This window comes from Protopterus annectens, chromosome 7.part1 (assembly GCF_019279795.1).
Source record: "Protopterus annectens isolate FY-2018-M chromosome 7.part1, PAN1.0, whole genome shotgun sequence".
Classification (NCBI taxonomy): domain Eukaryota; kingdom Metazoa; phylum Chordata; order Ceratodontiformes; family Protopteridae; genus Protopterus; species Protopterus annectens.
This window is the reverse complement of record NC_056740.1, coordinates 326,902,078-326,915,796: the sequence shown is the minus strand read 5'-3', so window position 1 is coordinate 326,915,796 and position 13,719 is coordinate 326,902,078.

The following is a 13,719-nucleotide window of genomic DNA, read 5'->3' as shown; positions in this document are numbered from 1 at the left end:
GTGTGGAGCAAACAATGTGGGGAGGTGGAGCATATATTCTCCCAGTCAGATCAGTAACTTATAGAGGTAAAAAAGGGGTTCTGTAGGCAGCAGGAAAGGGCAGTCGGGAAGCAGAGGAAGCAAAGGAAAATACTCAAGGAGAACACATGGGATAGATTGCAAGGTGGAGAGTGGGAAGGCAGTTTCTTGGGGGGACAGAGTCTTTTTTTATATAAAAAGAGAAAGGATGAGGCACACAAGATGCAAGCACAAAGAAAACAAAGTATGGAGAAAGGGGGGTTTGAGAAATTGCATGGACAAGCACTTCAGAAACATGGATGTTTGGGTGACAAGGGAGGGACACATATATAAAGATGAAGGACAAATGATGGGGAGAGTAGACTATACTCAAGATATGAGGCAAGATACAACAAGAAGGAAGTGATACTAGGCAGGGAAGAGGGTGGGGTCCTGGCTTCAAGGAGATTACCCAAAGGGTAACTTGTGCAGGGTCACTGCTAGCTGATGTTCAAGCATGGCTGTTGTCAGTAGGCTGGTGACTCCTTGTGGCCTAGTGGTAGGGTCTGGTTGAGTAAATGAATCAGCAATTTACTCCAGGAGGTAAAGCTTTGACTGGTCCATAAATGGTATTATCATACACAGCTGAGCAACACCAGATGTGAAGGTCCTACCTAATGTGGGCAGGCTGCCTGTCTGAGAAGGGCCTTTACTCCTCATTGGTAAAGCAGTCCCTACCCTGTCACAGGGCCTAGCTTCATATAGGCCATATCAACCTCTTCTGGACAACCTGCACAATGGAGACACAAATGGGAAAGCTACAAGTGTGATATGCCATTCATGTAAATGACTGATAATATACAGTTTAGCATCTGCAAATCATACTCATTGTACTGTGATAATAGTCATTCCTTACTCCTGTGGTAGCCTACTCTGCTATCTTATAGGTTCATAGTTTGGTAGTAGGCTATCAGCCCTAGGGCCTATACAAGCCTAGCCAAACAATTCCCCAGATATTTCTTCCCACAATATTTACTTCCCTGGACCCCTGTCTAGCAGGGTGACTGACATGATCCTCGGGGTGAATTTTCTATCTCCCATCCAATTGTCATGGTTCCTTTTGTCTAAACCTCAAAATGCACACTCTCAAGGCACTCCTAAAAATGGAGAACATCGATATCTGTGCAGTGACTGAGACCTGGTTCAAGGCCCCAGAGAGCACCCCTGCAATACCAGGCTACAATTCTTACCACACTTTTTGGCCACAAAAACCAAGACCGAAACACTAAAGGTGGAGGAGTGTCTATATTCACCAAGGATATTCACACCTCCAGGCTAGTTGCCCAACACAATGCATCTGAAATTCCCCAGGTGCAACTAACAGTAGGTAAGACTGCAATCCAAATTGTAGCTTGCTACAGATCCTCCACCATACCTCAAGATTCTCACTACACCTTCCTAAACATATTGGAAAATATTAAGATACAACCAAACACCCTAATACTGGGTGATTTCAACTACTCTGCCATTAATTGGGAAACCTACTCAGGTACCAACTCCTTTTCCCAACGGTTCTTGGAATTTATAAATTCCAACGCCCTGATCAACTAATCAATTGTCCCACCAGGGGCTCCAATATCCTAGTCCTGGTCATTACCAACATGGGAGACAGATGTTCCACACCAGTGGTCACCCCCTCATTGGTCAGGTCTGACCATAAGCAAATCACCCTTGACATCCACATCCCACCCCCACCCCCCAGTAAGGAAACCTCCTTAAAAAACTTCTCCAAAGCCAACTTCATGCTACTGAAGTCAAAAGTGACAAACTTCACAACACCCATGTAGATGGGATCTGGAAGTTCGACTGCAGACTCCTACACTAAGGCACTGTATGAGCACATCCACTCGTGCATGAATCGTGCCATCCCAAATAGAACCAAGATGATCTTCTCCAAAAAAAGGAAGCCCATCTGGTGGTCCTCTGCTATAAACAAACTATACAACAGAAGGAAGAAACTGTTGCAGAAAAGAGGAAAATCCCAGGATGCAAAAAACTCCCTCACCAGCCTCAGTAAGAAACTGAGATCCCTCATAAAATCCTCAAAAGCTAGTTATGAAAATAAAATTGCCAAAGATTCCAAAGACAACCACAAGGCATTCTATAGTTATGTCAAGAATCTAAATGGCAATGCTCAGATCTGCTCTGAGCTACAACAGAATGGCATTAAATATACTGATCCCAAGGATATTGCCAATATCCTGGCAGAATGATTTAGTGCCAACTTCACCCCCCTCTCACCCCCTAAAGGGCCCATCTCAATACCAAAAGATTGCCAAATTCTGATAATCACAGCCACATAGGTAGAAACAGCACTCTCCAAAGCTAATAATACAGCACCCATGGGACCAGATGACATCCCAGGCTGTGTACTACATGAACTACAAAATGAACTGGCACCCCACCTAAGTGCCCTGTTTAATCATAGCCTCACCTCAGGCTTCGTGCCCACTGAGTGGCGCACAGCTACAGTTATCCCGCTCCACAAGGGAGAATCCGCCTTGGATCCCGGGAACTACCATCCCATCAGTCTGACAAGCCTGATCTACAAGGGCATGGAACGCATTATCATGGAACTTATAAACAAAGACATTGGCAACCTTCAAACACTGGACCCCACCCAGTTTGGGTTTGTGAAGGGTTAATCTTGTCTCCTGAATCTGATTGACTTCTTTGAATCAGTTTCCAGAGCTGTGGACGAGGGTAAGGCAGTCCACACAGCCTATCTGGACCTCGCCAAGGCCTTCAACACCATCCCCCACTCTGGAATCATAGATAAACTTACTAAACTGGGCATAAATCCCTACGTCACTCGATGGGTTGCCAACTGGCTTACTGACAGAACCCAGACTGTAAAAGTAGCAGACTCCGAATCCAGCACCAGACAAGTGACAAGTGGAGTACCTCAGGGTTCAGTCCTGGGACCACTCTTGTTTGGCATCTACTTCTCTGAAGTACAAGCCAACACTAAGGGACTCTGGCTAACAAAGTTTGCAGATGACTGCAAACTGGGAGCCATTATAGAATCCCCAAATGATGAGGATATTCTACAAAAGGGCCTTACAGAAACAGATTTCTGGTGCCACAGCCATGGGCTCAAGCTTAATGCCAAGAAATGTATAGTTATCCCCTTTGGAAAAAAAACATGTACCCATGAACTACCACATAGGTGGCAGGACACTAAACATTGAAAGTGTGATGAGAGACTTAGGGACACAAGTGGACAGTGGTCTCACTTTTGATAACCACATCGCCACAACAGTCAGGAAATCCTTCTATGTGGCACACCTCATCACTAAGGGATTTTCATCCAGAAAAAAAGAGGTCATTGTCCCACTGTACTTATCCCTCATTAGACCCATTATAGAGTATAATGCCCCATTTGGTATGTACCTCACAAGACATCTGCAACAGCTGGAAAGGCCACATAAATACCTCACTAAAAGAATCACAGGCCTAAAGCAGATGCCATATGCTGACCATCTAAAAAAACTCCAGCTATACTCTGTGGCATATCGTCTACTCAGAGGCGATCTCTGCTTAACATACAAGGCCATGTCAAACCCTGAGCTGTTGGACATGCTCCACTTAAAGAAATCCCAATCCCTCAGAGCCACACGCTCCAGGGATCTAAACCTTATCATCACAATGAACAAAACATGCTGGAGGGATAGGTTCCTGACCCAGAGACTCCCCATACTCTGGAATAGACTGCCCATACATGTCAAGCAGAGCGCCTCATTGGCCCTCTTCAAAAGGAACCTTGATGATTGGATGGGAGATAGGAAATTCACTCTGGGGATCATGTCAGTCGCCCTGCTAGATGGGGGCCCAGAGAAGTAAATATTGTGGGAAGAAATTTCCGGGGAATTGTTATGGCTAGGCTTGCATAGGCCTTAGGGCCGATAGCCTAGTACCAACCTATGAACCTATCAACCAAGGAGGTGCTCTGCTTGACATGTATGGGCAGTCTATTCCAGAGTATGGGGAGTCTCTTGTCACTCCTTCTGTGCTGTAAGATAAAGCACCCACCTTCTTGAATAGTCCATTATTAGCACCAAGCAGTCTATCTTTGTTAGCCTGTACAGAAAGTATAAAAAGGCCAGCGATAATGGAGAACACTGGACTATGTGTTAATTGTGATCAAGAATGCAAATGGTGTTATAACATAATGCTTATGGCAGTAATACGATGATATCACACATTTGTGAAGCTTTCTTTTTCTCTCCAGCTTAAAATGTTAATACAACAGGTTTTGCAACAACATCCATTTTCTGAACAATAAGAATTATGAAACTTCAATGTCTGTTATAACTGACTAACTATAATCCTCAGAGATTTACTTCCAAATCATACATTTTACGAGGGAAGGGTAAAATATAAGGTAGAATCAGGGAATTTAAGAAGTAACTAGAACAACAGGTTTTGCATCACCATGCATTTTCTTAACTATAATTATGAAACACGAATGTCTGGGATTATTGACTAATTGCGATCCCAGGCAAAAATATGATGCAAACCAGGGACATTCTGTATATCTGGACAATTGTAAAAATTGTTTATGCTCAGTTGACAGGTAAGCAATATATTAAGTGCTTGACAACTGTGGCAAAAATTGTTAAGTTTTGGTCCTCGTTACTGCTTGCCTGTTATTCATAGGTAGGTACTAGGCTATTGGCCCTTGGGCCTATATAAGCCTAGCCAAAAAGGTACTCTGGCTTTCGCCACCCAAGAAAATTATTTTCCTGTGCCCCTGTCAAGCAGAGCCACAGAAATGATCCCTGGGGTGAATTTCCTATCTTTAACGAAGCCTTTGTCGCAACATCTGACCAAGTATTTGAAACCTTTGCTTGTGTGGGTTAGATCCAGACTTAAGGATACCACAGAATTTTTACAGGTCATCTCAGAAATGCAACTTGAACCTGGTTGGTGGCTTTGTACACTAGATGTTAAAGCTTTATACATGAATATTCTACACTGGGCAGGGCTTGAGGACCTAGAATACTGGCTATATAGGTCAGAATTATACCGACCAGGTTTTATAACTCTTCTTCTTGGTCTGGCTGAGCATGTATTAACTAAAAAATGTGTTTTTCTATCGTGGGGCATGTTACTTACAGATCAAAGGGACAGCAATGGGTGCCTCGTCTGCCCCCATATATGCAGATATCTTTATGGCGTATATTGAGGAACAAATTTTGTATGATCAATCTCATAATCTATATATTGATCAAATTGATATTTGGAGAAGATATCTGGATGATTGCTGGATGGTATAGCGGTCAGATGAGGAATATCTTGGGGAATTTGTTGAATATCTTAATGAAAATAAGTGGGGGATTGAATTTACGGTGAATTGCAACCAGAACAGGATTACTTTTCTGGATGTAATGGTCATCAGGGCCCCAGATAATACTATCATCATTGAAGTATATAGAAAATTCCCCGAATATAACTCTCTGCTCCATGCCTCCAGTTATCATCCTCCTCATATATGCAAAAATATCCCTAAATCACAATATATGAGGGTAAAGCGTATATGCTCAGCTCAAGATACATATTCGCATTTCCGAGATGACTTAACCAACAGGTTCAAGGAAAGAGGTTACCCAACAGGACATATCACACAAGCACTAAATGTGGTCAGTGAGATTAACAGGGATGAACTCTTGCAATATAAACAGAAGGATTCTGACACTACAACAAAACTTAGGTTTGTGACCACATATGGGCGGAATACAGGGTTACTTACTGATAGTGTAAGTCGGAACTGGAATAATCTTATGGCAGAAAATAAACTATCAGTGGTCCTTGGGGATAGGTGTAGTTTCTCATACAGAAATGGGAAAAATTTAGCATCATATTTTAATCACTACAAACACAGTTGTCATATGTCTAGTGAGAAAAAACAAAGCACCATCGAAGGAGGGTTTGTTAAAGGGGAGCCACCCATGTGGACATTATAGGCACTGCTGTAGAATGCTGAAAACTATGTGCTTTAGTAGCAAGAATACTAGCATGGTATTCAAAATTCCTTTTTTCGCCAACTGTAGCTCGGAATGGGTTGTTTATTTAGCAACGTGTCAGTGTTCAGCCTTTTATGTTGGACAGACGTCCAGGGCAGTGGGACACAGAATTTCTGAGCATATGAGTGAAATTAGGAACCAGCGTGACACTAACGCTCTATACAAACACACTCTAATACACAGGACTGCAAGCTTCCAATTTACAATAATAGATAAAATTACAGGGATGCAACCAAATAAAACTGGATGGCATGAATTGCTCAATGTCAAGGAGAAAAAAATGGATAATTAAACTGGGAGGGCTCTTTGCACCTGGGTTAAATGAACATTTGTGATTGGCTTTAGGTCTGATGACACACTATAAATGGGGTGTATTTTTTATGTTTTTTCACGTTGATAAAGGCGTTGTGATAAATACAAGCCGAAACTGGTCTGTTGATACACTTTATATATTTACTTTGGTCTCCACTGTCTGCTGGTCATATTGTTTTGGTTTTGAATTTCCTATCTCCCATCCAATCATCAAAATGTTTCTTGAAGAGTGCTAATGAGGAGCTTTGTTTGATATAGATAGGTAGTTTGTTCCGGAGTATAGGAAGTCTCTGGGACGGGAATCTATCCCTCCAGCATGTTCTGTTTATTGTGGTGACAAGGTTTAGATCCCTTGAGCATGTAGCATGGAGGGATTGGGATTTCTTTAAGTGGAGCATGTCCAACAGCTCTGGGTTTGACATAGCTTTGTATGTTAGGCAGAGATCGCCTCTGGGTAGGCAATATGTGATGGAGTAAAGCTGGAGTTTTTTGAGACAGTCTGCATACGGCATCAGTTTGAGGCCGGTAATCCTCTTTGTGAGGTATTTCTGCGGCCTTTCCAGTTGTTGTAGATGCCTTGTGAGGTACATACCAAAAGGGGCACTGTAGTCTATAATGGGATTTCATGACTACTGTGGTGATGTGATTATCAAAGGAGAGACTACTGTCCACCTGTGTCCCAAGCTCTCTTATCATACTTTCGGTGTTAAGTAGACTACCGCCTATGTAGTAGTTCATGGGTACAGAGTTTTTACCAAAAGGGATGACAATGCACTTTTTGGCATTGAGCTTGAGGCCATGGCTTTGACACCAGGCATCTGTCTCAGTGAGGCCCTTTTGTAGGATGTCCACATCATTAGGAATTTTGATTATGGCTCCTAGTTTGTAGTCATCTGCAAACTTCATTAGCCAAAGACCTTCTGTGTTAGCCTGTACTTCAGAGAGTAGATACCAAACAGGAGAGGACCCAGGAATGAAACCTGTAGTACTCCACTTGTCACTGGTCTGAAGTCGGATTTGGAGTCTGCTACTTTCACAGTGTGGGTTCTGTCAGTGAGTCATTTGGCAACCCATCTTGTGACATAGGGATTTATACCTAGTTTAGAGAGTTTATCTATAATTCCAGAGTGGGGGATGGTGTCGAAAGTGGCTTTGGTGACTGCTTCAAAGAAGTCTATCAGGTTTAGGAGACATGATCTGTCTTTTACAAACCCAAACTGGGTGGGGTCCAGAGTTTGGAGATTACCAATGTCATTGTTTATAAGTTCCATGATGATACATTCCATAGCCTTGCAGACCAGGCTCATCAGACTAATGGGGTGGTAGTTCCCGGGGTCATGGTGGCTCCCCGTTTGTGGAGTGGGATAACCATCACTGTGTACCATTCAGTGGGTACAAAGCCTGAGGTGAGGCTATGATTGAACATGGTACTTAGGTGGGGTGCCAGTTTGTTCAGTAGTTCATGTAGGACACAGCCTGGGATATTTTCAGGTCCCATGGATGCTGTGTTCTTGGCTTTGGAGAGTGTGGTTTTTACCTGTGCAGCTGTGATTACAGGAACTTTGCATTCTTCTGGTATAGAGATAGGCCCTTTAGGGATGAGTGGGGGCTGGGGTAAAGTTAGCACTGAACCTATTTGCCAGGATGTTGGCAATATCAGTTGGCTCTGTATATTTAGTGTCATTGTGCTGTAACTCAGTGCAGATCTGAGTGTTGCCATTGAGATTCTTGACGTAGCTATAGAATGCTTTTTGATTGTCTTTAGAATCAGTGGTGATTCTGTTTTCATAACTAGCTTTGGAGGATTTTATGAGGGATCTCAGATTCTTACTGAGGCTGACCAAGGAGTTCCTCCAATCATGGGATTTTACTATTTTTTTGCAACAGTTTCTTTCTTCTGTTGTAGAGTTTGTTTATGGCAGGGGACCACCAGATTGGCTTCCTTTTTTTTGGAGGATAGCATCCTGGTTCTGTTAGGGATTGCACAATCCATGCACTCGTGTAAGTGCTTATAAAGTGCATTTGTGTAGGATTCAGCAGTCGTGCCTCTATTGTCCATCTGCATGAGTGTCATGAAGTTTGTCACTTCTGTCTTAAGAAGCGTGAAGATGGCTTTGGAGAAATTTTTACAGTGGTTTCCCTAATGGGGGGTGGGGAGGGATGTGGATATCTAGGGTGATTAGCTTGTGGTCAGATCTGACCAATGAGGAATTGACCTCTGGTATGGAACACTGGTTGCCCATGTTGGTAATGACCAGGTCTAGGATATTGCTGCCCCTTGTGGGGGTGTGGATAAGATGATCCAAGGCGTTGGAATTTATGAATTCCAGAAAACGTTGAGCAAAAGAGCTGGTATATGAGTAGTTTTCCTAGTTAATGGTGGGGTAGTTGAAATCGCCCATTATTAGGTGTTAGGGTGTCAGTGGCAGATGTAGGCATGGACGCAGGGGGGCGTGCCAGCCCCTTTTTCAACTGTGTTTTTTTTTTTTGGAAAATCAGGTGTATCTTTCCAGTAGAATCCTGTCACCAATGCACCAAATACATCAGATATGTTATTGGAGATTGCAGTCAGATGATTTGTTATTTTAATAACATGTATGACCGTCTTCTTCCAACTGCATCTTCCCTTGTAATTTTGGTGCATTGGTGAGAGCTGTGACAGTAAATCATTGTAAGCTGTTGTCGGAAGATGGTGTTCAATTTTGTGCTAGCTGTACAAGGTTTATTTAACTACTGAAATGATCTTGCTTTGAGGTAATGTAGTTCTTCAATTTGTACAAGGCACCCATATAATGGTTAATTCTGGTTGGAAAAAAGGAAATCTGTAATCGTACTACTACTTGTAATGACCCAGAGTCCCAGCCATGTGTCACCGGGTCTTCCAAACCATAGCCCTGAGCCATGCATCCACTTTACAAAGGCTGGTACTTTGGAATGTCACAAGTGAAGTCTGGCAAAGTTTTACTAAGCCCGGTCTTACCCCCATAAATATACTGCCTCCAGGATACCAGAACCTGCATCCTCACAGTACCCACTCCAGGTAACCACTATACCCAGCGATTCGCCAGATGAGTAACTAGTGTTCAAGTCAATGGACATCGTGTTAACACTATTAATAAATATCTGGGGCTGTTTTGGAAAATACTCACATATCATAACACACTCATATTCACTCCTCTAGAATAAATGCCCTGTTGTGGGGGTAGTGCCATTTGTGTCAAGTACACATTATTCTGTAAGTGCAGGCCCTTTTGAAGTCACTCCAGCATGGTGGTACCCAGAGAAAATCAAATATAAAATATCAGAGGGTGGAAAAGAAATGCTGGGTACCTTTGCCGCTAATGCCCCAGATCTCCTCTTAAAACACGCACTTCTCTTGGCCCTGTACTTTCATACCTGACACAGCCAAGTGCCCTCGTTCAAATATAAATTAGAAGTATGTTCTAAAAATGTCCCACTTTGGGCATTTAAAAAGGTGGCAACCCTACTTACATTAAAACTCTGCTGTTTAAAATGATCACACAGTGTGGTTCCTTTCTATAGGAATGAACGTTCTAAAAACAAATGTTTTAATGTAAAGTGAAGTAGTTAAGCACGAATTCAAGTCCAGTGCTTTTTAGGACAATTGTTCACTATGTAGAATTCAGCAGTTTTGGTGATGGTTTTCTTCTTTAATTTTTAATTTTTTCCTTTGAATCACAACAATTTTTTTTTTTTTGCATTTATCTTCAGCATTATTGTATTGCAGTACACTAGAATAATACCCGATGCATAATCATGAGGCCGGTGAAGACTTCACATGCATATTTATTCATTACTCGCACACATCTCACACATACACACTTACATGCATATAACATGGAGATATGTAGAGATCGAGAAATAAAAAAACATTTTTTTCGCAGAAGGACGCTTTGCAAGCTGCGCATGTGTGCAGCTCTTGCAATTATTTCCTGTGCCACAGCCCCGGCTTTTTTTTTAAGCAAAGCTGTTTTGTTGTATGTTTTTATTAATTGACTACTTGTCACTCCCTGTTGGGGATGTAGAAGGGCACTGATGCACTTTTCTATCTCTGCCCCCAACATGGCTAGCAAATCGAAAGTTGCACCGAGCGTGGAATTTGACCACAGCTGCTCGGACAGTGTAGAATATCTGACTCTTAATTTTGGGACCTTTGAAACTGTGCACCGCTGGAGAAGACTATCATCCTGCAAAGAGTTTGTAGGAGCCAGCCGCTTCATTCTAAACAAAAAGCACCACCAGCAAACAACAAAAGAAGTGAGTACAAGTCCAATGTACCCAGGACCAAAGCGCTTAAGCCACTGTTCTGGTTACTGCTGGTGCTTTTGGTTGTTGGTTTTAAGAGACGGGAGTTTTGTGCTGCTGTTTTACATTCAAAACCCCCTTAACTGATACGAGTGATTAACTGAAAAGTGAGTTCAGATCTCACTTCTCTGCATTACTATACTGGTGAGATCACTGCAGGGTTTTGTCTTCTCTGAAGTACCTTCTAGTAAATAGAGGTAGGAGTCCGGCCCACATTAAATTCCACAACATGGGGAAGTGGTGATACCCTTATCCAAATATCCGAATATAATATGCCCATTTCTTATTTTAAGTAAAAATTACACAGCATTCCTTTTTAAATTTTCCATTGTATTTATTGTACAGTTACTGCTGAATCTGCTTTTTAATTGCTTTGGATCCGATCCAGCCATAAGAAATCTGCTTTGTATTTTTCATTCAATCATTTGGCCTTTATAGATAACTACAAGGCTATCATTCGGCAGCAGACTACTAGAAGTCTAGCCAATAACCACTCAAACTCTGCATCTATCTGTGAGGTAAAGACCTAATTATATAACCACTGATTTATATTTCAGTGGTTACAATACATTTTGAGAGTCAGTATATTTTTCTTTTCTTTCTTTTTTGTAGTGCAAACGTTTTGACTTGGTACTGCAAACACACGTATACAAAACATTTCAGCAAGAGAGTTAAAAGAGAAAGCTGAATTCAATCAAGGAAAACCAGTAAAACTAATTCCAAAAAATGTTATCACATGCGCTCTGACTCTTTTGGTTGGACAGAGTCACGTCAGGATACATTTCCAGTGGGGGAAAATCCTCCAGAAAATGCACCTCGGCAAAAAGCTTGTATTCTAGCAACGTTCTAAACTTATAAGAACAATATTTAAAATGTGCTTGTGTCTTTTGGCCATTTTGTTCCCCAATTGGTTTTGGCTTTGTCCAGATTTCTTGTCATAAGAGGTTGAGAGGTATGATGCATTTTAGATTAGGGGTGTAGCAAGCAAATTCCATTTTATGCCCAGAAACTCTGAGTACACTGCTACCCCCAACCCCCCCACCAACACACGCACACACATACCGGTTAAAAATGGACACCTCTCTCAAAATGCTGCCCACCCCTCCCCAGTTCTTTTCAACTGCCCCCCCCCAAAAAAACTATTAAAACTAATGTTTCTATTAGCAATATTGTACCTGTTTTTAAAAGCATTAATTTAGACAGTTGTAGACATCATATGACCTAAAAACATGTTGATGTGATGGTCAGAAAAAATGTACTCTGTAGAGTACAGAGAGTATGCCTGGCTACACCCAGTTTTACCCATTCATGTACACTAAAATAGCAGTTAATTAAAGCCCAGTCAGTCTGTCTGGCACCCTTTTGCAAAGATATGGCCCCTGTGAGAAAAAATATTGCTTATGCCATCTCTGATATTTCAGATTTTGAATGCCACTATTCTAAAATTGAGCAAGAGTTTTGCCATCAGTTTGGAGTAATGAACACATCCATTTGTACTTATATGGCTATCTTTTTAAACTGGTATGAGATCAAACTCTTGAAGTCCTTTGCAATGTTCCTTAATCCAAATCTTCTGTCTGAATAGAAAAAAAAAATAACAGTCTGTTCATCTAGTTTTACACTGTCAGTATTCAGTACACCAGTGAAAAAGGGCAGTCCTGTTAACTTTGATTTCAAGTACCTGCTGACATCATCACTTTGGGATTACAACAGTGACTCCAAAGTATCTGAAGATCATGTTAACTTAGCATATTCTGGGCTGAGATTCATGAAGATACGCTGCACAGATGTACTATACGTATACGTATACTGTTAAGGGCAGCAGAGTAAGAATTATTATGGACACAATAGTGAGGAAGAATTTACTACCAGGCCACTGACACTGCTCACTTGTGATATCATGAGCAGTACTAGTATCATGCTAACCCACGGAGCCGTGCAGGTGTTGCATTAATCCATGAAGTAGAACAATACATATTGCTTACAAATAGGACTCATACAGTAGCACCCTTTGTAGTGCACTGTACAGCATATCAGCTCAATGTGCTTCAGAAAAATCCCCTAAAAGTATGTTGTGAAATGGGGAGCCCACACACATGCCACGTACAACAGCCACCAAACCTAGTGTCCCACTTTCCCGCTTCCACCCCAGTAGTTAACTGACCAGACTGTGCTCCCCCTTTTTCAAATTCCTGGATCTGCCACTGGTTGTACCCTAATATTTTCCAGTGTATTAAAAAATGAGGAGTGAGAATCCTGGGGCATGATGGGGGATCTGTAGCAAGCTACAATTTGGATTGCGGTCTTGCCCAGGGTTAGTTGCACTTGGATAATCTCGGATGCATTATGCTAAGCAACTAGCCTGGAGGTGTGGATATCCTTAATGAATATAGACACTCCTCCACCTGTAGTGTTTCAGTCCAAGTTAGGTGGCCAAAAGGTGTGGTATGAATTATAGCCTGGTAATGCAGGGGTGCTCTCTGGAGCCTTGAAACAGGTCTCTGTCACTCACTGCACAGAAGTCGATGTTTTCCATTTTAAGGAGTGCCTCGAGTGAGTGCATTTTGAGGTTTAGACTTCTAGCATTGAGAAGCATTACCCTCAGATTTTACTTGCTTGTACCTGTTACAGTGGTGAATTTGCCATTTGAACCTTGCCTAAAAAAGGCACTATAGGGGTGGCAAGAGCTGAGCCAGTATCCGGAATTACAAGGGCGAAAGGTTCAGCCCATCTCTGGCAAAACATTGTGGTCTGTCGATCATGTCATCTCAGGCAGACAGATACTGGATCCCCTTAGAATGATACCAGAAGCTTAGCCAATTGTTGAAGTCAATCATTTTTTCCTTGTACTGTGGTATCATTCTGGGTGATGGCAGGATGCTACTCAGGGCTAGGGTCATACCTGCCTGGGCTACAAGATTGGACAGCTCCTCCATGTCTCTTTTCATGTAATCCAGGGAGGTATGTCTCAGGTCATTCACATCAACATGGACAATGA